This window comes from Scaptodrosophila lebanonensis, unplaced genomic scaffold (assembly GCF_003285725.1).
Source record: "Scaptodrosophila lebanonensis strain 11010-0011.00,11010-0021.00 unplaced genomic scaffold, SlebRS2 tig00000053-arrow-pilon, whole genome shotgun sequence".
Classification (NCBI taxonomy): Eukaryota; Metazoa; Arthropoda; class Insecta; order Diptera; family Drosophilidae; genus Scaptodrosophila; species Scaptodrosophila lebanonensis.
Window position 1 is genome coordinate 2,254,192 of NW_022060548.1, and position 3,315 is coordinate 2,257,506.

Sequence of the window (3,315 nt, forward strand, 5' to 3'; positions counted from 1 at the left end):
CCTGCATCAAGCAGAACAAACTGTGTCTAAATTGTTTTGCGAGAGGACATCAACTACGAGAGTGTAGTAGTGCGCACACCTGTTTTACGTGTAAGGGACGGCATCACACTCTACTTCATCGTGCCTCCCCTTCGTCTGTTGTGGCATCCAGTGTTCCTCCGGCTGCTCAGTCCTCCACGCCACAAATACAGTCCACATCCGATAGCGAAGCAAGGGTTCATACTTATTTTGTTGCCAGTTCCCAAAATGTCCTGCTGGGCACCGCCTTAGTTGACATTGGTCATTTGGGTACAAATTATACAGCGCGAGCCCTGATCGATTCCGGATCAGAGGCCACATTTATTTCCGAGCGACTTTTTAATCGTCTACAGCTTCCATTCCAATCGGTGCAAGCCCAAGTTTCGGGCCTTAACCAAGCTGTATCCGCCCAAGCGCACAAGCTCTGCCATTTTACGCTCGCATCGCCAACTAAACCAAGGTTGCACGTCGAGACCTCAGCCTTCGTAATTCCGCAATTGGCAGGAAATCTTCCCTCGTACACCATTCCTCAAGATCGCTTGAGGGACCTGCCAAATGTTCAGCTGGCTGACCCCATGTTCCACAGAAGCTCGCAGATTGACGTGCTGATTGGCGCTGATATCCTCCCATCGATTCTTTTAGGCGGCTTCCAGAAGAATATTTGTGGCACTCTCCTTGGGCAAGAATCGATTTTCGGCTGGATCCTAAGTGGTCCAGTGACCCAGAGCCCCGTGCAGTCTCTCGCTTCGTTTTCCACTCACGTGGCGGTGAGCCATGACGGCACGTTAGAAAATCTTCTCACCAAATTTTGGGAGGTGGAGGATCTTCCAGGCAGAGTGATGAAGGAATCTGATGCCGTATGCGAACAAAATTTTGTCCGTACTACACGAAGAGAAGAGAGCGGCAGGTATGTGGTCACCTTACCATTCAAGGATCCTGATCACATTGATCTGGGGCACTCCCGATCCATTGCTCTGGCTCAATTCCTGAAAAACGAGTTTCGGTTGAAGAAGAACGTCTCTCAGAAAGAGCAGTATGACTCAGTGGTACAAGAATACCTTGATCTGGGTCATATGCGACAAGTCGCTCCCGATACCGCATCCGCCAATTTCTATCTGCCTCACCATGCCGTGCTCAAGCCTGACAGTACTACTACCAAGGTTCGGGTAGTTTTCAACGGCTCAAACCCTTCTTCTAACGGCAAGAGCCTAAATGATGTCCTCCATTCAGGTCCGGTTTTACAATCCGATCTCACCATGCAAATTTTGAAATGGCGTTTTTTCAAGTATGTGTTTAGCTCCGACATCACGAAGATGTATCGCCAGATTCTTGTAGATCCCAAACACACGCCGTTTCAAAGGATTCTTTTCCGCAACCAAGATGGTGATCTTTGTGACTACGAATTGAGCACAGTCACCTTTGGTATAAATTGCGCCCCTTTTTTGGCCATTCGAGTCTTACAGCAACTTGCCAAAGACATCCACACACAATATCCGCTAGCGAGCCAAGTGATCTCCAACTTTATGTACGTGGATGACGTACTAGCGGGGGCACATACAATCCGCAGCGCGGTGGCGACCATTAATGAGCTGCGGGAAGCTCTGGGCACCGCTGGCTTTCCTTTAAGAAAGTGGACGTCCAACAATCGGGAGTTGCTACGAGATGTGCCTCGTGAGCACATGCTGTGCGTTGATTTTCTGGATCTCGAAGATGCCAGCACAGCAAAAACCTTAGGAGTCCGTTGGAAAGCCACAACAGATGAATTCTTCTTTGTAGTTCCCAAGGTTGAACTACAATCCTCCTATACAAAGCGCGAGGTCCTTTCTCATGTCGCTAAGCTATTCGATCCAGCGGGCTGGCTGGCTCCCTTTATCCTGCGCTCGAAGATGTTCATGCAAGAGCTTTGGCTGAGCGAGATCGGGTGGGATGACCCGTTGCCTCCTCAGTTGCATCGTCAATGGAACGAGCTCCTGCAGGAGTACCCCCAAATTAACCACATCCGCGTACCGAGATGGCTTAATTATGAGCCCCAAGCATCCTTCCAGTTCCATGGTTTCTGTGACGCCTCCCAACGCGCGTATGGAGCCGCGCTTTACGTCCGGGTTCAATTCGGCAACGATGTGCGAGTGCATCTCCTCACAGCCAAGACGAGAGTGGCTCCGGTTAAGACCGTGTCCTTGCCACGGCTGGAACTGTGCGGTGCTGTCCTTTTGGCTGATATGGCTGCTGCCGTCCTGCCGAATCTCCCCCTTAGCAGCTACGACACTTTCTTTTGGACGGATTCGACGATTGTGCTGGCCTGGCTCAGCAAGCCAGCTTGCACTTGGACGACCTTCGTCGCCAATCGAATTGCAAGGATTGCTTCCGCCGCAGAGAAGTGGTCACACGTGCGATCCGAGCACAATCCGGCGGATTTGGCAAGCCGCGGTACGTCTCCGCAGGACTTGTGGTCAAATACCTTATGGTGGCATGGCCCTGATTGGCTCAAGTACCCTCATGCAGAATGGCCCCGTTTGGGTCTCCCGATGCTTGACACCGACATGGAGAAGCGCACCATTAGAAGCCATTTTGCGCAAGTGCCACCAGCTGCAGACTTCCTCGAACGTTTTTCTGACTTCGGCAGAGCTCTTCGGGTCACAGCGTACGTTCTTCGTTTGAGCCCACGATGCCGGAAGGCACGTCCCCAACGGCCCAGCGAGCTTAGCAGCACTGAGCTGGTCGAAGCTCAACGGGCCCTCATCATATGCACTCAGCGAAGGGAGTATCCGAAAGAGTTCCAATCCTTGGAGAAAAGGCAACCGGTGTCCTCGTCAAGCTCAGTCCATAATTTGAATCCCTTCTTGGATGAACACGGGATCATGAGATCGTGTGGTCGATTGGTGGCCTCTCGGACATTGAGCTATGATGAACGCCACCCTATTGTGCTCCCCTACAGTTGTTGCTTTTCTCGTCTCCTGGTCTTGTTCACTCATCGGCTTTCTCTACATGGAGGAAACCAACTCACAATTAACCTCGTCCGATCTAGGTATTGGATCCCGAGGCTGCGGGTCCTGGTCAAGTCTATTATCAACTCGTGCAAGGTGTGCCTTATCCACAAAAAGAAGCTCCAGACACAGTTGATGGGAGAGCTACCAGTACCACGGAGCACTTTCTCTCCGCCATTCACCCACACTGGTATTGATTATGCCGGCCCCTTCGAAATTAAAAACTACACTGGCCGTGCCTGCCTCATAACGAAGGGATACGTCTGCGTATTCGTTTGCTTCAGCACAAAAGCAATCCATTTAGAGGCGACTT